Genomic DNA, 23,761 nt, shown 5'->3' with positions numbered 1-23,761 from the left:
GCAGCAATGTCAATGAATGTAGATTCATGCTGCCTCAACTTCTCCATCTGTAGGCGTAATTGCATGGAGCGGGAGATAAAAGAGCTCAATCCTTTGTTGGTCTGTTTGTAAAATGCACTGAAAATTTGGCATTGATGGCATTCTGCTGCTTCAAATGCTTTCCTCTCTCCCTTATTAATGTCAAGTGGTGTTGAGACCACTCCATTTGGGTGTTGGAAAGGAGCTGATAACAGTTTTCAGTACTGGAGAGCCTTAGCGTACATAATTTGGTAACTGGAAAAAAAAAAAAAAACCCTGCATGATTCAGGGCTAAATTCACTATTTCAATTGCTTAAGAGGCAAGCAGATGGTCCATTCCATTGGTGGTCAACTTTTGGTTTGAGAATACATGTTGTGAAAATGAGATCAACACCATGAGTTTAATTACTCTAGAGTCCTCTATTTTGTTGCATGATCCCTAATCATAGCCTCATGTTTTTCAGATGACGTTCACATGTTACACCTTGTGCCCTGAGAAAGCAATGGTCATGCAAATCCTTCACTTTACCTGGAAAAGCAATCTAAAGTTGGTGTCAGTAGTGTAATCCTGGAATATGACAGTTACTTATATGTTAATATGTAGAATCTACACATTATTTATTTATTCTTCAAAATATCTTTTTCAAGAGAAAGTGAATTTTCAAAGTACCAGTGAAAATTCTAAAGACAATTTTTCTTTGCATTCTTCAAAAGGGTTAGTATGAGTTTAGTAAACTCTTTCTCAATGTATACATAGACCTTCTGAACAGAATATGACTTTAGTTTTACCCCAGTTCTAAGGGGCTGTCATCAAAAGTTAACCTGGAACCTACAGGTATGAATTAAAGACCATCAATAGAGCTGATAGTTTTCTGGTCCTTGTCTCACCTCCTTCTATTAAGTCTCCTATTAGGAAGGATAATAACTTCCTAAGGTTTCAACTTGAAAGTTGTCAATCTATTTAACAGAATAAAGTACACAATGATCCAATTTTTCTAAATCATAAGAGGCCTTAGAGCTACATGCTGAAGATACAAAGTACAAACAAGATCGCAAGCGACATTTTAATGTTTGAAATATCCGTGTTCATAATACATAACACAATAGCAAAGATTTTAAAACTCTGTTTTTATAAAGGAGTTGCAAGTTGGTGAAACCTAGAGAATCGGCTTCTGAAAGCTTCATTTCTAAAGCATCAAGAATATTATTCTCATTGGAAAATTGCTGCTGATACCCATCAAGTGCCTGCTTTCTTCTCCAACCAGAGCATAAAGAGTCCATGTTTTTACCCTCTGAGCGTGCCTGTAAGTAGAACTAAATGTGATTCTTCATATAAAGTCCTCAAGAAAGAGGAAGAATGGGTTCCCCAAACTTGATGGATGTAGGTGTTCAAATGAGAAAGTGAATAAAGTGTCAAACTCAAGCACAGAAAAGGATAAAGGAATTAAAGAGTCAGATAGAGGGGAGAGTGCTTATTCAAGTCTAAATGTTTACTGCTTCATGGTCCATTAGGGCATCCTGGAAGGAGGCTTAGTGCAAAATAAATGAATACAATTCTTAACAAATAATGCCATTAATGCTGCAGGATGTTCATTTCTTTTTAAAATCTATTGTTATGTGTTGAATGATATATTTATTATTAACTGTGAAAACATAACACTCTTCATCTTAAGTTTATTTCTACATTAATTCAACTTCATCTCTCTAGAAAAATTTCCCTTGTTTATAACATCTAATAAAATCTTCCCAAAGGTAGGAAACTCACCAAAAGGATATCTGTCCTTGTATCCAAATGACACTTTTACTTTTTCCCTTCTAAATATTCTCTTCTGTCTTTAAGTATTTCATTGCAGATACAGAGGCCAAAATCATGCTTGATCTATAAAAGCTAATAAAAACTGTAGCTTTCCCATCACAACTCAATTGCTCTTTCATTTCTTAATCATTTTGTACAAGTCCTCTATTTACTAGACACTGTGCTAGGTGCTGGGTTGATAATGGCGAACAAAACAGACACATCCCTTGTATCCCAGTGCTCACAGACTAACAGGAGAGAGTATGAAATTCAGAGTATAATAAGTGCTCAGGAAGGAAAAAATACAAAGTCATGTGAAAGCAAATAATGGGGTACCAGTATGAGAGAAACAAGGAAGAATTTTCTAAGGAATGATTTTTGAGCTATGAGCTAGAGGATAAATATTTTTTAATTGGAGGGTTTTTAGAGAGAGAGGGTGGCAATTAGAAGTTTCTGGGCATAATATTACGTAGAAAGGAGAAAATATCTGGTAAACCAGAAGCAGATATTCAACTTAAGCACACTGGGCTAAGGGAAAGAGGTCAGAGATGAGGGCAGGGCAGTAGGCAGAGTGTGGAGCCCGAAGACGATGGGTTACATTAACAGTGTAGTTGGTCTTTGCTCCTACAGGAGTAGGATGCCATTGCAAGCATACAAATAGGAGTGACCTAATGAGATTTGAGTTTTCAAAATATTATTCTGTCAGCTATGGAGAATGAAAGGGAATAAAGTAAGAGGCAGGTAGGTTAACTAGTTAAACCTTTATTGCAGTGATCCTTCTGTCCTGCATCCTCTGTACTAATTATCAACTCATGCCAGTGATTGCCTGGAGATAAACTTTTCTATCTATATACCCAGAACTTCCAGGTTTCAAATTGGCAGCCTGTAGGTTCAATCTAGACCCTGTACCTTTTTTTCTCTGTGTAGCATTAAAAAATTGTATTGATTTTTTTTACCACATTAATTTTACATAAAATTCTGACTTCCAGCTTCTCTTGGTATATTAGAAAATGTGGTCCCATGGGCCTGAGTTTTACATGGTGACACTTTCTACATGGTGGCAATTGGCTGGAGCTGAGAAGAGGTTGCCCTTCCCTCTAAGATGACGCATCTGCACTCAGTTTTCCAAAGTCCGTACCACTGAACTGTCTTATAGCTGACCTGCATCACTCACCTGTCTTGTCCTGTAGGCATTTATATTTTTGGCCTTGTCAGTTCATTTTTGACACAGCTTGAGCAGTGAACTTAGATTTTAAAACAAAAGTTATAGTTTAGAAAATAATGTGATGGTGATAATTATCTGGAATTCTGTGTCTTCTGAATATAGTAAAACTGATTGACTCATAAAATAATAAAAATACAACTACATGTAAAAGCTAATGGACTTGTTAACTGGTGTCCCTCAAATAAGAGTAATACATTGATAATGTTTTTAATACCCTTATATAGATTAAACTAGAATTATCCCCAAATATTCAAAAATTTAAAAATTACAATGAGAATATGCAAATACATGGAGTTGGTATGTCAATCTATGTCAATCTATTTGATTGACAGAATGGAGGTTAAGACACGTCATAAAAAGCATAGTGCCACCTTTAACATTATTCCTCGTTTCTCCTTCTTTGGACATGGGAAGTTACTGAAATTTCTCTAATATTGTGTCCTTTTTTTCTTTTTAATTGTTGTGCCCTCCCAGAAGGAAAATAGTTAATTCTATACATTTTCCTGAGTATTAACATGGTATATTACACACATCCCCTCAGAGATACACACATTGGGCATCTGATTATGTCAGCCAAATCCTCTTTATTATTACTGTTTGTGTGTCCTTGAGTTATCATCTTTGCTTGATTCTAAACATGCCAAATTCTATTTGTTTTACTTCATATGTCTTGATTATTTGCTATATGGTGTATTAAAAATAGTAGCTTCTTATAGAGTCTTTGTGGGCTTTTACCCCTAATCAGTGTGAATCCTCTCTGTTCACTTTAATTTGTTCTGCTGTACATTTCAAAGTGTCTGGTATCAAATATTACCATGCCTGCTCTCTTCCTTTAACTTCTTCTCTTTGTCTTCTTTCTGCATTAGCATACTCCCTTTATTTTTCTGATCGGTTCATTTCCAACTTTTTGGTGTCATTTTACCTGGACCCCCAAGGAAGAAAACTCTGTTGACTTTTTTAGTTATTTAGTAACCAATCTGAGTATTTTGCTCTTCTATTGGGCAAATTCACATTTGTATGATTGTTGATATCTCAGGTGCTATTTTTAACAATAGACCACATCTTTTCTTTGTTGCTGTTTTTTCTCTTTTTCTTTCCAGATTTTTACCAGATTAATGACATTTTTTCGTTTTATTGTTTTGGAGGTCCCACCTTCAATTTCTAGTCTTATCATGGTAGACATTAGTAGTGGTCGCCAATACAGGGAGGATTACACTTCCTTGCCTCTTTGAAAGCGGGCACAAGTGTGTGACTTATTTGGGAGCATTTGTGTGATTTCTCATGCTTTCCCTCCCTCTCTTTTTTTTCCTCCATGCTCTCTTTCTCTGCAGAGTGTATCCCTTATACCTCATCTTAAGGTGGTGGTTCCCAGGGGACACTTACTTTGTCAGCCTGGGTTCTTGAGTGACTATTATCATGTTAAGCCACTGAGATTGGGTCTTGTTTATTACACTTTACCTAACCTCTCCCAACTGACACAACTGATTGCAATAAAAATTTTAACATTTAAACTGAATTTTCCATAAGTTTTGAAAATAAGCAGGATTACTGGTGTTTCCTTTTAGCCATATAGGATCTTTGTTGTAATTCAATGTTTTCTTCTCATATTTTCCATCATCAAACAATTTTGTTGAAATCAGACTGAATTTTTTTCCAGAGATTTTTGTCACTATTATACCTCATCTGTTCTATGCATCCTTATCTAATATGTTTTATGCACCGCATATTATCAACAGTTAGTTTACTACAAGTTTTCAGTGTCTTTGTTCATTATATATTTGATATCTCAGATTTCTACTTTCTAGAATTTAGATTTCACTTAGCTGGAGGACATTATTGGGAATTACAGAAGGTGTCTGAGACTTATTATTCCCTAAAATGCTTTCTTTGCCCTTATATTTGAATGATAGTTTTTTTCAATAAAGAAATTTGGGTTTGACAATTTTCCCTTCAGGATCTTTGGGCAATGCTGTATTATTTTTCATATGTAAGTGAGAAGACACATAAAAGCCTTTTTTTATTCCTTGTGGAAAAGCTTCCCTTTTTTTCACTCTGAAATTTGTGATATTTTCTCTTTACCACTGGTGTTGACAGATTTTTAAGTGGGTCCATCTTTATTCTTCTAAAACATTCAAAGGTTCTTCTTTTCTAACTGACAAATTATTTTCTTAAGTTCAGGGAAATGTGGTTCTACCATTTCCTTGACTATTTTTTTTTACTTTACCTTTTCATATTTCTGATTCTGAAAATCGTTTTTGGTAAGAATTTTCTGTTACTTGTCTTTCATAAGTTTATTTTAGTCTTTTTGTCCTATATTTTGGGAATATCCAGGTTGATAGTCCAGATTGCTAACTTTTTCCTTAATATAACTAGTGAAAAAGTCAGCACCTTTATTGTTTTGTTTACAAATTATATACATTTTAAAGTCTAAGAATAATTTTGATTGCATCTTTCTCAAAGTAATCTTTTTTTTTTAATAGAGGAGATATTCTATTATGGTTTAGAATCTTGAGTCCTGTGGCAAAATTAACTTTTTATTCTGTGTTTGTCTCTGGTTCTTTAGGACTGTTCAATTTTGCTGTTAATTACATTCCATCTTCATTATAATTTCCAGAAGTTCATCAAATCTGTTGATAGCACTTTTCCAGGTTTTCTAGTATGATTGCTGATTCTCTCTCTCTCTCTTTTTTTTTTTTTTTTTTTTTGCTATCACTTCAATGGATCTTGGGAATTGATAGAGATAAATTTATGTGTTTGCAGGGATTTTGATTTAATCCAGAAGCTTCACATTTGTAATACCTTCACATTCTGAAATTACTTGGATATACAGGCCTCTTATGCCTCGTTATTACACATGGTGTCAAAGATTGTATTACAAGATACTTAAAACCATTATGAATGGTTTGAATAATAAAAGTGAAGTTTACTCTGTGTGGGGGATAGTGCTGAGGCAACTGCTTTTCATTTCTACTCTGAACATTTTTTATATCATTCTAGGTCATGAGATGTTCTTCACAAATCCTTAGAGACCATATTCTTCAGCTCCTGACCCAATCTTGGTAAATATATTCTAAAGTGCTTTATTGATGTCTATTATTCTTTATACTTTTACTTAGTTGGGAGAAAGGGTAAGGTTCATTTAATGTTTCTAATAATCTATGTAAGTTCCAAACATAGGCAACACATAATTTTTCTATGAGATTCAACCTTTACACATGGTGCCCTTTGAACAGAACATTAATGGCAGTATCTTGCCTTTCCTTTCCCACTAATGATGATAAACTTACCCTTCCTTGTACACTGAGAATCACATGTCAAGTTCCATCAAGCCCATGAGTTTAAGATGCACAGGTGGGCCTGGGGATATGCAGATTGTGACAAGGAAATTGAACCTATAGTCTAGGTATCATCATCATACTGTAACACACTGAACTCAACAGCAGTAGTGAGAAGACAAGAGATTGATCTTGATGCTAAGTGAGAAAAGTCAGATAGAGAAAGACAAATATCGCATGATTATAACTTACATGTGGACTCTAAAAAACTAAACTTGTATAGACAGAGAGTAGAATCATGGTTGGTAGAAACTGGGGACCGGGAGTATTGGGGAAATGTTGGTCAAAGGTTACAAGCTTGTGTTAGAAGATGAATAAATTCTGGAGATCTAATGTAGTCTTGTGATTATAGTTGACAATATTGAATTATATACTTCAAATTTGCTTAAAGACTAGGGAAATGTTCTCACCACAAAAAAGAGATGATAATTATGCAACATAATGGAGATATTCACTAACACTACAGTAGTAATCATTTTGCGATATATAAAGATATCACATCAACACATTATACCTCTTAAATATACAATATTACATTTCAATTATATCTCAATTTTTAAAAATGGCATGAATTCATTAAAGGGATATCATTTAAAATTGAATGCCTATAAACCTTTAAAAAGCACCATTGATTAAAAGGTGGGGGTGTGTCTGAGTGGTGCAGTTGGTTGGGCAACTGACTCCAGTTTCAGTTTAGGTCCTGATGTTAGGGTTGTTGAGCCCTTTCTGCAATGTAGGAAGGTTGAATGTGATCTTCATTTATAGATAAAGAAAGCAAAATATGAGAAGTGATCTGTTGATAGCCACACTAACAGAAGAAGACACTTCCATTGAGAAACCCAGTGTAAGTAGAAGGAGGGGAAAAAAGCAGAGAAAGAAAAGGTCTTCTGACTATAGAGTCTATTCTTTGTGCATCATAAAAAAGAAAGAAATAGAGTGGATTGGTATCACTACCATAATCTGAATTTGTTTAAGCAAAATAATTCTGATCTCAGGAGGTCGAGCCCTACGTGGGGCTCCATGTTCAGTGAGGAGTCTGCCTGGGATTCTCTCCTTCTCCCCCCCACCCCTCCTCTCCTACTCTCTCTTTCTCAAATAAATAAACAAATCTTTAAAAAGCATGATTGCTTTAAAAAATTGAATGCCTTTGAATAGATCATTTAACCTATCCAGACCTTCATTCCTTCATCTTCAAGCTGAAAAGACTGGATGAAGTGTTATTTACTTCTTTGTCTATGCTAAAGACTCTTTTCACTTATAAAACTCATTGTAAATGGAATGTAATCACTAAAGAGGTTACATTAGTTACTTTCTTCAATAGCTTAAGATTTCTAGAAGATTGGGGAAAAATACGTATTGCATAATTATTTCCTCTCTGGTGTTGAAAATCCCACTATCTGGCTAAGGGAATGAAGGTCCATGATCTGAAGCTCTCAAATTAGTAAGGGATAAACAGAAGATGGCAGGAAAATAAACAGTCAAACTGTTGAATTTTGCTGAGGAGGCACTATGTTCTGAACACTGAAACAAGGGTTGAAATGATGGAATAGCATGGAGTATGGAATGAGGGAAGGTATGAAAGAATATAAAATGAATAGATATTGCCATGGAAAGACCTGAATTGAAATTACCTTATGTAGTATTATTATCTTCCTTATGATAATAAATTTCCATCCAGTCTCTTTGAAGAATTCTTTTGCTTAAACTAATTCAGATTATGGTAGTGACACCAATCCACTCTATTTCTTTCTTTTTTTTTATGATGCACAAAGAATAAACTCTATAGTCAGAAGACCTTTTCTTTCTCTGCTTTTTTCCCCTCTTTCTACTTACACTGGGTTTCTCGATGGAAGTGTCTTCCTCTGTTAGTGTGGCTATCAACAGATCACTCCTCATATCTTGCTTTCTTTATCTATAAATGAAGATCACATTTAACCTTCCTACATTGCAGAAACAGTATGAGAAAAAATAAATAAATGTATGCAAAAGATGACATGCAGGAACTATAATAATTTCCATAGGATATAAGAAAGTGTCTTTTTAGTATATAACTGCTATTCTAATATTTCTTTCATAATGTAATAGCAATTGCTGTATTTCATGGGAAGGATCCAAAACAATTTCCCTCTTTTTATTGCTGTAACTATCCAGTTCATTCCTGGACTAATGAATCAGAAGGAAAATGCCCTATCAATAGTTAGAGTCTATATATAGATACGAGACAATGAGGCAAGAGGAGGCAAATCCATCATAAAGAAATATTATGGCAAACTCTCGAAATGAGCCTGAACAGAGAGAAAGGAGATATTTACAATGAAGACAAAAGTAAACAGAATCAATTTCAACAAATCAGATAAGAGATAAAGTGAACTCTTTCTCCTTTATAAAGCAGGTCAAAGCTGGCAAAGGAGGTGGTGAAATAAATATATAATATTCATAATTTCTGGACCATCTACTTAATAAATTTTTGGAAGATATTCTGCTCACTCTTTCCTTATACCTTTTTGTATGGAGAGTTTCTTAACTCTAAGCTTCTTGAATGTAATTCACATGAAGCTGTCATGGCCACAGATTCTCCTGTCCCTGGGGGTGGGGGTGGGGTGGTGGTGTAATATTCATGCATAGTCCAACTACATGTGATGAAAAACAAGTTCAGAAAATGGAATTGGTGAATGTTACCATTCTAAGCGAAGGTCCAACCTGTCAGAGAACATGTGAAGAGAGCTCATCCACAGACAAATCCACTACAAACTCTAGGTTTCAGGGAGATGGCCCCAGCTCAACACCCAGAAGTCTTGGGTCTGGGTCCCATTTAACCATACGATGTTGACAGTTATTCTATTTTCTTCATTTTCAGTTTCCTTGTCTATAGAATGGATCATTATCTGCTCTGTCTCCGAAGGTATTCTGAGATGCAAATGAAATCATACATATGTGAGAATATTCACACAAATGTTATTTTAATTTGGTTTTATTTGTATACTTTTGCCTCCTAAACAATGGTTCTTCCAGGTAAGGATATGCATGTTCAGGACACGGAGAGAGAAAAAAATGTTTGTGAAATATTGGCGAAATGTTTGTCAAATGTTCGTTAAACCTGAATGCAACAAACAGCTTTGAGAAACCATAGTTTGGGAGCGGTAAGAACAAAATATATCAAAATGGGATTTTTTTCATTGTGGCCATCTCTGTTCTTTTTCCTCATCATCTGTACCGCCATGACTCACAATGTTGTAAATATCACTTCCATTCTCCTTTTTTCCCTTCTGAGGGAGGAGCCAAAGCTCTTCCTTCCCTTCCTGGAGCTACCGGTTTCTCCATCCCTTTAGAGCGCTTTCTCTCTAGTTCAGCACAGCATTTCTGTTTCCATAGTTAACTGTTCCCACACTTTCCCCCAAGTATCATTTAATCCCCTTTTCTCCCTAATAAAGAATAATTTGTTATTGTACAGTTTAAAACAAATATTTGTATTTCCTCTCCATCTACCAGCTCCTTCTTAATGCTCTGGTTTTGCTGCCATTATTAAATTCTACCATGACTCCCCAACAAAGCTGCCAGTGAATTCCTTCTGGACAAATTCACAGCCCCTTTGAAGCTCCATTCTACAGGCTTTTTCTGCTGCATTTTATTTCATCGACCTCCTTTCTGACTTGTTATACTTTTAAAATGTAATTTTGATGACATCATAATCTCTTGCTTCTTCTACCTTGTTTTTCTTCCCCTCCCATTTCATGCCACTTTTTTCAGAAACTACCTGACCTCATTTCCCACTAATGGTTATTTATTTGGGCTTAATTGTTCTCCTATTTCTCTCTGATTCTCACCTTGCCAAGAAAACTGATGTGCACTTCATTATTTCTGGTACCCAGAAAGATGATATCCAAATCTCCCTTCTCTTGAAGAATGTTTCCTATCCTCATCAATGTGACACTTCTTAAAAATTCTGCTAGCATGTAAAACCCAACAAGTTGAAATAAAGTATTTACTGGAAAGGCATAATTAGAGGCTTCCCGAAGGTGAGAAACAAGAAAAACTTCTTTGCTTTAACTGCCATATTATCAAGTACTGGGTGTACTTGGCTGCAGGGCTGGATACAACTGAAAGGTTTTCTGGAGGCCACTGTAAAGTTCTGAGCAGGAAAAAGAAGGGGAAGTCTAAATGCACTGGTCTTCCTTTTTTTCCAACAGAATGTCTTATATGCCCAGGGCACCTGGGTGGCTAAGTTGGAAAGCATCCAACTCTTGATTTTAGCTCAGGTCATGATCTCAGGATCATGAGATCGAGCCCCGAGTTGGGCTCCACACTCAGCAGGGAGTCTGCTTGAAGATTCTCTCCCTTTGCCCTTCATCTCTGCTCATGCATATTCTTTCTTTCTCTCCCTCTCAAATAAATAAGTAAATTTTTTTTTAAAGAGGTGCTGCCAGAAAAATGTATGATTCTTTTTATACACAATTCAAGAACGGGTGAGACAAAACCATAGTGATGCTAGCTAGACATGGGAATATTGACTGGGCAGGGTTACAAGTAAGCCTTCTGAGATGCTGGAAATATTCTATATCTTCACTAAGTGATGGTTGCACATGTTTATGTATACAAGTATAAAAAGTCATCAAACTTTATACTAAAGATATTGAACCATACGGTAATGACAACTTTATATAACTTTAAAAATAAAAAAACTTTCTGTGCACAGTATACACTGATGTGGTTGACTAAATAAATAATGGAACCAGTTAATGAGGACAGAAAGAAAATATTGATCAAAACTACTATATATTGAAAAGGAGGTTTTTCTTAGTATCAGATCTGCACTTATGTTATATTTTGGCATCAGAGATTTGACCAAGTGCTAACAGGATCAAGTTTAGATAAACCAAGGTTGGTGAGTCAACAAAAAAAGTTTGAGTATAGGGCTTTGAATATAGAATATATTTACATAAATGATATTGTTTCAAATCTTCGTCTGAGAACTTAAACCTCTAGGTTCATTTGAGTATGTCCTCGGACACTGGGATTATGAGTTTGTGATGAGTCTCTGAAACATATTCTTCAGGAAGGTGTAACAAGAGGCTCACTGATGTTGACTTACAGATCTAGTTTAATAGAACAAGAGAATATGCCAAATGTGGTAAAACCTCTGAAGAGAAAAGAAAGGAAAAAGTAAAGTACACAAAAATATCAGGAGAATGACATAATTTGAGGGCCATGTTATAGAATATTCCAGAAAGGCCTAACTTGACTGTCAATGCTAGTGAAAAGTGGTTTATCACACCATTAATGCAATGTACAAAGAGAAAAGTGTGAATTATAAAGCAGGAACGCATTTGTGTCTTGAGATACATTTGTTGTCTAATTTCATATGATCTGTGCTGAACTAAAAACTACCAAATAATATACTTAGCAATAATATCAAGATTGCCTTCAAAACTCTCTGCGTGGCTTTGTAACCCAGGAGATAAATTAATGAATGAAAGCATTTTCCCCCTAGTGGCCTACCAATTGCCAATATCAGGGTAGAATGTTACCCTTAAGTTTGTACAGTTAAGATGATTTCATGAAATATGTCCTAAGGTATCTATGTTATTGATTATACATATAATTAACACATTACTATCATATTAAGCTATTGGTATACATACACATGTATACTAATAGTTTTACATTCTTTGGAGCCCTCTGACAGCTTATTACATAACCATTAAAGTGTTTCAGAAGGGAATTACTCTATAAAGTTATATTTTTGAAATTTCTAGATCAGAAAATCTGATCTCCTTGATTTGGGCAATAATTATTTACATATGATAGCCATATCTTTTTATTTATTTAATAATTTGTTTCCTAGCAGTGAGAAATACTGAAACAATGCAATAACTTGTTTTATAACATACTGATACATGTTAAATTTTTGAAAAATTTACTTTAAAAATCTGAAATTCTTTACTATGGTAATTTTTCCTTTTATTATTTTGCATTTTTGTGTTTATCAGTGAGGTATGATTTAATAGGACCTAGTTTTTTGGTATATTTACTGCTGCATATGAGGTCTTCATCATGAACATCAAACACTATTATTTGCAAATGTTCTCCACTCATAGATCAGGATCAGGCTATAGTAAATTAAAAGTGACTGAATCTCTCAGGCATCTCCAGTCCTATTACACACATGTGAATCTTGCCATTGGTATTGTTCTGCTAGCAAGGTTCTACAGAAGGTCCTAAAGAATCCAAAAGTTTCATAAATTTGGTTGAATAGAAAGTATTAACATTAAGTTTTATAATATGATTTAGAATTCCTTCGTTTTTAATCAAACTTGCTATAATTGTAATTGTTTGATGTTTTCTTGACTACTTTGATTCTCAAAACTTGGCCCAAGAAATACCAATTGACTGATAATCAGAATTCTCTTAAAAAAAAAAAAAAAGAATTCTTTTAATGGAGAAGAAATCAAATCAATATATACAATTCTTTTCTCTGGTTCATGTGGGTAAATGACAATACAATTCAATTTCGAAGACTTATAAAAAAATATACTAACTTTACCTGTTATTCAGTTTACTACAGTTACCAAAGTTTGTACATTAATAGTGCTTATTGAAGCCTTGGATCAGAATTACACTAATAAGTCACTAAGTCTTTTTGTTGGGCAGCCTGGGTGGCTCAGCAATTAAGCGCCTCCATCAGCTCAGGGCATGATCCTGGAGACCCTGGATCGAGTCCCACGTCAGGTTCCCTGCAGGGAGCTTGCTTTTTCCCTCTGCCTGTGTCTCTGCCTCTCTCTCTCTGTCTCTCAGGAATAAATAAATAAAATCTTTTAAAAATATATTTTTGCTGCATAATTTGTGCAATGTTGTAAATGATTGCACATTAAAAAAAATATTTCATTTATTCTTGAGAGACGCAGAGAGAGAGAGGCAGAGACACAGGCAGAGGAAGAAGTAGGCTCCATGCAGAGAGCCCGATGTGGGACTCGATCCCAGGACTCCAGGATCATGCCCTGGGTGGAAGGAAGTCACTAACTGCTGAGCAACCCAGGGATCTCTAAATGATTGTACATTATGTGTACACTTATAAAAGTTGGAATGTTTTGAAAAGAATAGAAAATATAGTTGTCTTGAGTTTTTCATGGCTTCTAATAGCTATTCTTTTTAAAAAATGTACTTAATTATAAAATATAACTTTACTATAATCTGTGTTTTGGTGGGAGTTTTCTGGTTAACACTAACATGTATAGTGATGTATATTTTATTTTATATTTTTTACAGATTTATTCAATTTATTTTAGAGAGAGAGTGCATGCAAGCAGGGAGAAGGGCAGAGAGAGAGGGGAAAAAATCTCAAACAGACTCCTCGCAGAGTGTGAAGCCTAACATGGGACTTGATCTCATGATCCTGAGACCATGACCTGAGCCAAAATCAAGAGTCAGATGCTTAACTGACTGATCCACCCAGGAAACCCATAATGAATATTTTAATAAAAAATATTTTATACCTATATCTGGATTTTAAGATATGTATGTGTTGCAAACAAATGGAAAGATACACTATTCTCATAGATTATAAGAATTAATGTTAAAATGCCCATACTACCCAAAGCAATTTACAGATCAATGCAATTCCTATCAAAATAGCAATAGCATTTTTCACAGAATTAGAGCAGTTAATCCTAAAATTTGTATGGCACCATGAAAGACCCCCAAATAGCCAAAGCAATCTTGAAAAAGAAGAACAATGCTGGAAGTATCACAATTCCAGATTTCAAGATATATTACAAAGCTAAAATAATCAAAACAATAGAGCACTGGCACAAAAACAGATGCATAGATCAATGGAATAAAATAGAGATCCCAGAAATGAACCCACACTTACATGATAATTAATTTATGGCAAAGGAGGCAACAATACACAATGGGGAGAAGACAATCTCTTCAATAAATGGTACTGGGAAAACAGCTATATACAAAATAAAATTAAACTGGACAACTTTCTTACACTGTATACAAAAATAAACTAAAAGTGGATGAAAGTCCCAAATGTGAGACCTGAAGCCATAAAACTCCTAGAATGAAACATAGGCAGTAATCCCTTTGACATTAGCCTTCACATCATTTTTCTAGATACATTTCCTCAGGCAAGGGAAACAAAAGCAAAAATAGACTGTTGGAACTACATCAAAATAAAAAAAATTTTGCACAGCCAAAGAAACCATCAACAAGACAGAAAGGCAACCTACTGAATGGGGGAAGGTATTTGCAAATGATATATCCAATAAGAGGTTAATATCCAAAATACATAAAGAACTCATAACTTAAGACCAAAAAACCTTCAAATAATCTGATTAAAAAATGGTCAGAAAACTCGCATAGACTTTTTTTTTTCCAAAGAAGACATACAGATGGCTAACAGACATATGAAAAGATGCTCAGCATCACTAATCATCAAGGAAATGAAAATCAAAACTGAAATGAGAAATAATTATTTATGAGAATAAAAAAGAAGTAACAAGTATCGGTGAGGATGTAGAGGAAAAGGAACCCTTATTCTCTGTTAATAGGAATGTAATTTGGTGTAGCCATTGTGGAAAACAATATAAATATTCCTCAAAAAATAAAAAATAGAAATACCATGCAATCCAGTAATTCCCCCACCGGATATTACCCAAAGGAAACAAAGACGCCAATTCAAAAAGATCTGTGCACTCTTAGGTTTAATGCAGCAGTATTCATAATAGTCAAGATATGGAAGCAACCCAAATATCGATCAATGGATGAGTGAATATGTATCATAAACAAAATGGAGTATTACTTAGCCTGAAAAAGGATGAGATTGTGCCATTTGCTACCACATGGATGGTCCTAGAAGGTATTATGCTAAGTGAAATTAAGTCAAATAGAGAAAGACATATACCACGATTTCACTAATGTGTGGAACCTTAAAAACATAATGAACAAAATAAAAAGCTGAAACAGACTCATAAATATGGAGAATAAACTGATGGTTGCCAGAGGGAAGAAGATGGGAGGGTGGGCAGAATGGGTGAAGTGGGGTGGGAGGTATAGGCTTCCATCAATGGAATGAGTAAGTCATGAGAATGAAAGGTACAGAATCGGGAATATAGTCAATGTATTCTAATAGCATTTTATGGTGATAAATGGTAGCCACACTGGTGGTGATCATTGTATATACTTGTTGATTCTTTATGTTGTACACCAGAAACTAATGTAATGTTATGTGTCATGTATGTTCCAATTTAAAAGAAAACCTGTTAAAAAAATTAAAGAAGACCTGTATGTGCTGGCCTTCTGATATGAATAAATAATACTCCTCTTATTAATACAGATACATGCACAATCTTCTACTCCTTCTACTTCCCTATAAAGTGATACTTTTTTGTTAGTATCAAACTCTATTTGCTTGGATATTTGTCTGTCTTGAATTGATGTAATCATATTAAGCACTGCTCCAAATAATTTATTATCATGACTTGCATTGCCATGTCAAATCATTATTTATACTCGCTCTACTTTAGTTGCTTTTTTTCCATTTTGTACTAACCTTCCTTTTTAAAAAAAAAAAAAAAAGATTTCATTTATTTGTGAGAGACACAGAGACAGAGAGAGAGAGAGGCAGAGACAAAGGCAGAGGGAGAAGCAGGCTCCATGCAGGAAGCCAGAGGAGGGACTCGATCCAGGTCTCCAGGATCGCGCCCTGGGCTGAAGGCAGTGCTAAGCCACTGAGCCACCCAGGATGCCCTTGTACTAACCTTCCTTCTCCCATTCCATAGATGGACAGTTATAGTTATGGATGAAACCACCATAGAATAATTTTGGTGCTAGTAAGCCTACATATTCCTGGGTTTTTATTTAAAAATGCACTAAACCAAAATTTGCTATAATTTGTAGTCCCGGAGCATAATGGATACCTTAGTTACATTATTGTTATTCTATCTTGCATTAAAAATATTCCAAATTTGGCTTCGATGGGACCATGCTAGGGTCCCAGTGTACTTCAGATCAGATAATCTGGAGAAATACAGCTTCCACATGGCTAAGACACTTGGCAGAGCTAAACACTGCTTGCAAGTGGGCCATAATGTAAATTCCTTTGTTATTTGGCTACTTATTCTGAAATTATAGTCTTCCATGTCCTGCTCTGTGTTGTAAATAAACCATATTGTGTTTATATGTGTCCTACTTACACATATTTTAGTATTAATTTCATATAATCACAGTAAAGTAACAGCACTATGAGAGACCTTGAAGTCCATCTGATTGTTTTTTTCTCAAACTGGAGTTTGTCATCCTGTCTGGTACAAAGGGGTACCTAGGTTACTGTAAGATACAGAATTTTTGAAACTCTTATATATATATGGTGAATAATAAATATGTTTCTTTTAATTAGTGGGAATTTGAAACATTTTGGGATTAAACAAAACTTTTTTATATTATGTTTTATGTAAAATTTTCATGGTTTGTATATGAGATTTCAAAAACATTCTTCTGTGCAGTGATTGATTTTGAATTATTGTGTTCATTTTCTATTGCCATCATAGCAAATTAGCAGAAATACAGTGACTTAAAGCAACCCTTACTGATTATGTCACAGTTCCGTAGGTCAGAATCTCTGAGTTTCGCAAGACTGAAACCAAGGTTTTGGGAGGCTGGGCTTTTATCAGAAGGTTCTAAGAAGAATCTGCTTTCAGGCTCATTCATATTAGCAGAATTCTCCACTTTACATTTGTAGAACTGAGGTCTGTCTTCCCTTGTCACATGTAGGGCAAGGACTTGTCTTTGCTTCTACAAGCCATCTGCATTCCTTATACATCCTTTTCCATGAGCCCCTGGCCCCACTCTAGAAAAGGTAGGCCAAACTTTTCACAAATGGAATCTTGCTGGTTTCTTTTACTTATACATCTCACTCATCTCTGATGCTCTAGCTAAAAGAGCTTTTGGCCTACCTGGATAAAACAGGATATTCACCTTATGTTAAGGTTCCCAACCTTAGTTACATATGTAAAGTCCTTTTGTTATAGTAAAGTAACAGGCTCATAGTTTCCAGGAATTAGGACTTGGACATATTTGGGAGGCCATGACTCAGCCTACCAGAACCTTTAGGCTCTTAGGAGAACACTTGAAAAGCACTGATAGTTTAATCATAAAGATTAGAAAAATCAGAACCAGAGAAAGTAAAGTGACGTGCTAAAGTTTATACAATCAGACTGACAGTTCTGCAGTTAAAACCCTATGATCCTGAATTCCAGTACAATGATCTTTTCTACTGAAGCATGCTATCATTCAATTTAATAATGCTTATAATGCTTATAGTTTTTGTAGTTATAGCATCTACATTTTGTACAATGCCAAATGGGGAACCAAAAAAGTCAGTAAAAGAGCTGCAATTTATAAATATTCAAATATTTTAATCTAATTATTTAAAAGGCAATAATAATTTAGGATACTTTTAAAAAAAATTTAGGATATTTAATTAATTTTTCTCACTTGTTCCTCTGGGTTTTTGCCATTGTTTTGGTTGAAGCTGAGCCTGGGAGTTTACTAAAGTGAGCCACTCTCTCAAAAAGAGAGATCCAATTGGAATTATTCAAAAAGGAATGTCCAATATGAAGCTTTGTGATTTGCTGAAAGTTCAGTGTTGATACTTATTGTAACTATGCTTATATTAAAAAAAAATCTCTGTAGCAGTTTTTTATATTATCTTATAAATGCTACCTAGTACAGCTGTGGCATGCAATCTCACCCTTCACAAGTATAGCAGTACACTTAGGTGAATCTATAAAACTTTATACTGGTACATCAAATTAACCTTGCACTACTGTGCTTAAGTGAAGCATGCTTTGAATTTTTTAATAATTCTTCAGCACATAGAAGGAAAGTGGGGAACCACAGGGACTCTTTGGAGACAAGAAGATGTTCAGTTCCTGAAAGAAACACATTTGCTTCCTAATGGCTTTAACAAAACAGGGATAAGCTGATTCTCTACTTTTCGCCCTTTATCCCCTCTTCCCTTTTCTTTCAAGGCTTTCTCCTTTTCTTCCTACTTACACTGTGGTTTTGCTCTGCTTGCTTCTTGATTCTTTTTTCTAAAATTCCTGCTTTCCCTCCCTAATTCTTATATGGAAACAACGAGACCGATTAACCTTAGAAAAGTATATACAACATGTATGTTTAAACCCTCTTATGGCAGAGAGTAGGATCATCAAATATTCCAACTGCTTTCTTACATTCCTGTTTTCTTTAATTTAGGTTGAAGCCACGTGACTAGGTGTATCCAATGGATTGTGAATAGAAACGTGTCAGTTTCAGGTCAAGGCAGTTAAGAGCCAATGTGTCTCCTCCATCTCTTTCTGCCTCTACTTTGTGTGATCCTAACGTCCATGAATTCTAATGGGGAAGCTACAAAATGGAAGATGGTTGCTCAACCCATTTTTAAGTCGGGCAAAACCAAACATCAAACATTTTTTGTATTAAGCCTCTAAGATTTTTAGATTTAGTCTAGCCTATCATGACCAATTTTCAGAAATTGGTAGCAGAAGTGGGTGACTAGCATCACAAAAATCCAGAATATGTTCTGTTAACTACCTCTCAAGTATAATACTTGAGACAAGGCAATAAGGGAACAGGTACTTGTGGATAGGAAAAAAAAGGCAATCCTTATTCTACAGTGACAAATCTTTTCAGGAAACTGTCATCAGTAGTAATTTAGGAAGCAGACCATGCAAGTGTATGCTGAGTTAGGAGCTCCACATCATGGTATCAGAAAAGTAAGCACTGGTATTGGATCTTAGTTTCTATTAACTGTGTGTAGGGAAGAATTGTAATAATGAGATTAGCGCAGGAAAGAGTTGTCTGGTTTGCAGCAGGAATAAGGGAAATATAGCATTCAGGCATATGGCTTTTGAGGGTTGGAAAGCCTACTGCTTCTAGAACTTAATCAGTAAGAAATAGTTATTTGGCTTTGAGGATCAAATTTAGTTATAAAAGCTTTAAAATAGCTGCCACTTACTTGAAAGAGAATGTATTCATTTTCTATTGCTATGTAATTAACAAATTACACAAATTTAGAACTACACTCATAACTTTATGGTATATAAATTATATCTCAATAAAGCTATTAAAAACAGAAATATATATTGATTTGTCTCATATTTTTCACAGGTCAGCAGTCTGGGCATGGGTTAATTGGATCCTTTGTCTCACAAAGATGCAACCAAAGTTTCAGTTGGGGTTGTGGTCTAATCTGATGCTGGGTTTCTCTTCTAGTTCACATATTTTTGGTAGAATTAATTTCCTTACATCTATAGAAGAACAAGCAATTTGCTTGCTCAAGGCCAGCAGAAGAGAGACAGCTTCTGTTGCTTCACATCTGACCTGTAGACCCTCTTTTAAAGGTTCAACTGATTAGGTCAGGCCCACCCTGGTGCATGTCCCTTTTGATTAACCCAAAGCCAACAGATTAGGAACCATAATTGCATGTACAAAAATTCTTTCACCTTTACCATATAACATAACTTAATTTCAGAAGTTACATCCATCATATTCAGATGTCCCATTCACACTCAAGGGGAGAACATATCCAGGACATATACCATTTTAGAATCCTGCCTACTACAGAGAGATAGGGAAACACGGGGGTGGAGAGAGAAAGAGAGAACGATAAAGTTATAGGGATTACAAAGTTAGGAAGTAAAGTAGATCTGAGAACAATGTCTTGAGAATAACTTTGGATGTGAAATCTTGCTGGCACACCTTACTGCAACAAGATTATAAGCCTGGAAAAAAAAAAAAAAAAAAGATTATAAGCCTGGTATGTTTTTAAGGAAAATGGGTTGCCAATGAAATCTCAACCACTTTTGACTATTTGAAATTTAAAACCACCTTTGGTCCCATATCTTCCCAAAGCAAGAGGTGGGCAGCAAAGCTGTGTGGCTACCAATGAGAGCCTCTTCTCCAGTGGCTATCAAAGATGAATCAAGGAGGACAATGATAAAGGAAGAAACTTTTGCAGGTGGCCTCAGGGGCCACCGAGAACAATGGACAAAGGATTTTCTTCAGTAGTGGAATTAGGTTTTATCAAGGAGCCTCCCCACCCCAGAGTAAGAGGCCTGTAGTTTAGAGCTGTGTGTTTCCCATTTGTTATGGGCTGAATTGTGTCTCCCATCAAATTCATACTTGAAATGCTAACTCCCAGTTTGTTAAAATGTGACTGTATTCAGACATAGAACCTTTAAAGAGGTGATTACTTTAAAATGAGGCAGTTAAGGTAGGCTTTAACCCATCTGAGTGGCGTCCTTATAAGAAGAGGAAATTTGGACACACAGACACCATGAATGTATACACACTGAGTAAGGGTCACATGAGGGCATAGCAAGATGGTGGCTATCTGCAAGCCAAGGACAAGAGACCCAAAAGAAACCAAACTGCTAACACCTTAGTTTTGGATTTGTAGTTTCCAGAACTGTGAGAAAATTAATTTATGTTTTTTAAGTATCCCAGTCTGTGGTATTTTGCTATGGCAAGCCCTAGCAAAGTGACACACTATCCTTCCATTTTAAAATTGTCTATCTTGTTCCTGTTTCTGTTCTCTTGTTTGGTAGTAGGGTGATGGAGAAAGTGCTTAGATGATGAACGTTTTTGCTTTTCTTTTTCCTTTTAGTGTGGATCTTCACACAAAGAGAAATCATATCTGGACCAGATGATAATCCTGGCATTCCTGACATTTACATTGGATGGAATGACTTAAGGGGACTTGGGAATGTCTTCCCTGGGGACATATTGAGTGTATTCTATATGTAGGAAGAAGGGAGAAATGGATATTGAGTGACAAGCAGTATGGGTTTTGGCAGTGACAATAAGACACCAGATTTTCCATGATGCCCCTGTATATTTCTTTGCTTTGCTGAACTTTCTTTGCTCTGATAGGTCTTGATTTTATCATTCTCAAACTTTCATTCTCTCTTTCCATATGAGAGTATTAGACATTACTGCCTGTTGCCATTGGGGCTTACAGTGTTTCCTTCCAGAGCAGTACACATCCCTGTCCATGTGGCTAGTTTTGAACAAGGAGATATAAAGAGAAATGATGGTGCCAATTTTGAGCAGAAGTTTAAAGAGCCATTTGGTTTTTTCTACTCATTTATTTGAATCCATGAAGAGGAGTAGGATGGAGGAAATGTGTTTCGAGTAGGATGAATAGCATGAGCAGAAGCTGAAATACAGCACTGAGCATACTTCACAGGTATGGTGAACAGAACTAATTGGGAGGACAGAGCTGCGTTAAGGTAGTTTACACACAACAGGTACACACACACATTCCACAGAAAAGTGAAAATTATGTATCAGACCCTACACTGGTAGTATGGTAACAGTTCATAGGCGCCAGTCTAGGCAAACAGTCTCCAGCAGGGAAGTCTATAAAGGGCCACCCAGTGGAGCTATCTATCCATGAGAAATCCTGCAGCAGGAAATTTGAGGAGGCACATGCATACTTTTATATTCTGGGTATGATTATAATTTAGAATAGAAAGTATCCAAGAGAAATTATAGTCAACTTAATACAAGATCTTTTTTTTTTTTTTTAGATTTTTACTTACTTATTCATGAGAGACACAGAGAGAGAGAAAGAGAGAAAGAGAGAGAGGCAGAGACACAGGCAGAGGGAGAAGCAGGCTCCATGTAGGGAGCCCGATGTGGGACTCGATCCCGGGACTCCAGGATCACGCCCTGGGCTGAAGGCAGGTGCTAAACGTTGAGCCACCCAGGGATCCCCAACACAAGATCTTTTTGAAATTAGAAAGTATGGCTCTCATTGCTTAATTTGATATTGCTTGGTTTTTAAATTTGACACGAGTTGGTGAATTCAGAATCCTTTTCCATATAAATACTGAGCAGGCATTTCCAGAGCATTCCTGCTGTGTCACTCACTAGTTGGGTAACCGTGAAGAAGTTAATGAATCCTTGCTGAATTTCGGTTTTCTCATGTGTAAACTAGCTTTTAATAACAGCGCCAAATTCACAGGAGTTTTGCTAGAAATAAATCTGCTAGAATAAGTGCATGAAAATCACTTAGCACAGTGCCTGGTACATGTTAGGCATTGTTACCTTTCCCCCTCTCTTTCCCCTTTTCCTCCTCCTCCTCCTCCATTTTTACATTTGAAAAAAAAGGAACAAGGAAGAGGTGATTTTTTTAATATAGTACCTGTTTATCTAACACATGAACTAATGAATTAATATTTTTCTTCTAGAATATTTCTGGTGTTTGGTTTTGTTCTGGATTCTTTGTGTACATATAGCTAAAGTGTTGTGCCTATTGTAGGACTACCCCTTCCCTCCAAACACATCCACACAAAATTAGCCACTGTTTATCTAGTGTTAACAATTAGAATAAAGGATATAATGTTGAAAAGAAAAAAAAAAGGAAACCTGGAGGTAGGGACGCCACACCGGACGGTAGCTGTAAACACCTCCACAAGATGGGTGTCATTAAGAACTAAGATGCGAATGTTGACATTGGCAAACATTTCCTGTTGCCTTTACAGACATTGGTTTTGTTCAAACCCATAACATTTTTTGTTTTTGTTTTTGTTTTTCATTTTGAGCAGGTGTAGGCAAACTACAGCCTACAAACCAAATCTGGCCCACTGCCTGTTTTTGTAAATAAAATTTTATTGAACATAGCCACCACCTCCTCCCTCCATTTCATCCGTATTGTCTATGGCTGCTTTTTGCTACAATGGTAGAGCTCAGTTGTCACAATGATACCGTAAGGGCCACGAAGCCTATAATGTTCACTATCTGTTTCTACAAAAAAGAAACTGATGACTCCCAGTTTAGAGGAATGGCTGGAGATGTAGAAAAATATTATTTTTTTAATTTCTAAGGCAAACTATTTCTAACCCTTTTCTCTTGGCCAAAAGATAGTTTGGAGAGAAAAAAGAATCCTCCTTTTCTTACCTCTCTTTTGTTGTCTGGTGGTCTCAGGCTTATCATACCCTTGTCCTTCTAAGTAGCCAGCTTCAGAACCACAGTAGTATACTCTTGTCTCTCACCATGCCTAACAAATTACAATATGTCTGTGGCAAAGTTTGTTCTCATGGAAGGGCCAAAAGTTCTGTGACCATTAGGCAATCATGTCACAACTTCTAGAGAGCCTCTAGAGAGAAGCAAGACAGACTTCCTTTCCCTGTTTTGAAACAGACCTCCTTATTCTTAGGTCTGAAATCTATCCTCATGACCATAAACTTTCCTCATACAATTGACTAGATAAAGATCGACAAGTATAGTATGCTTTTTGCCATAAAGCTGGCGAATAATGAAATCCAATTGGATACTCTTGCTTCCTAGACCTGTGCCTAGTGGTGTGGTCTGCTGGGTTGA

At 35.8% G+C, this 23,761-nt stretch overlaps 1 protein-coding gene and 1 long non-coding RNA gene across 3 annotated transcripts in view; one reads left to right on the top strand and one right to left on the bottom strand.

The window, feature by feature from the left end:
* The window catches only part of LOC144323089 (uncharacterized), a 41,464-nt gene extending 32,189 nt beyond the window's left edge, over positions 1-9,275 (top strand). For both annotated transcript variants that reach the window (XR_013388628.1, XR_013388627.1), the window contains exons 3-5: positions 1,156-1,322; positions 6,036-6,097; positions 9,231-9,275. This is a non-coding gene — a long non-coding RNA (uncharacterized LOC144323089). The remainder of the gene's footprint in view (positions 1-1,155; positions 1,323-6,035; positions 6,098-9,230) is intronic.
* VRK2 (VRK serine/threonine kinase 2) overlaps positions 1-23,357 on the bottom strand; it is a 215,423-nt gene extending 192,066 nt beyond the window's left edge. The window contains exon 1 of the mRNA XM_077915472.1: positions 23,339-23,357. The gene's annotated coding sequence lies outside the window, so the exon portion shown is untranslated. The remainder of the gene's footprint in view (positions 1-23,338) is intronic.
* Positions 23,358-23,761: the final 404 nt, after the last annotated feature.

Source organism: Canis aureus, chromosome 11 (genome assembly GCF_053574225.1).
Source record: "Canis aureus isolate CA01 chromosome 11, VMU_Caureus_v.1.0, whole genome shotgun sequence".
Classification (NCBI taxonomy): domain Eukaryota; kingdom Metazoa; phylum Chordata; class Mammalia; order Carnivora; family Canidae; genus Canis; species Canis aureus.
This window is presented reverse-complemented; position numbering and strand designations above follow the sequence as displayed.